The sequence below is a fragment of the Trypanosoma grayi genome (genome assembly GCF_000691245.1).
Source record: "Trypanosoma grayi strain ANR4 Tgr_1146_V1, whole genome shotgun sequence".
In the NCBI taxonomy this organism is placed as follows: Eukaryota; Euglenozoa; class Kinetoplastea; order Trypanosomatida; family Trypanosomatidae; genus Trypanosoma; species Trypanosoma grayi.
The window spans coordinates 3,579-4,017 of record NW_008826765.1 but is presented as its reverse complement, the minus strand read 5'-3'; positions in this window follow the sequence as shown (position 1 = coordinate 4,017).

The window sequence follows — 439 nt, the reverse complement described above, 5'->3', positions numbered from 1 at the left end:
AAAAAAAAAAACTACCAAAAAAAACGAGAAAAGTTCCACACAGAGCAAAGTCGCGCAGAAAAATGAATGTAAAGCGACACTAAGTGTGCATTCCTTCTTCTGCAATCCATTTTGTTTTTTTTCTCCAACACCCTACCAAGTTTTTCACCATATGATTCATGCATTTCGTTATATTTGTTTCCCAACACTCTTAAGAGGGTTGGTGCGAGGGTAAATTAGCGGCGATTGTGTGGCACCAGCAGCCCACCAAACACCTTCCCTCACACGCATGCATTACACCACCCGCAGCTGCTGCAATGAGAATAACATAAAACCATGGCGTGATCCGACGTTGCAACCCCCACACACAATCACTGCCCGTTCATCTCACAATCTTATTTCATCTTATTTTGTTCTTGAATGTATACACACACACACACACATATATATATATATATAT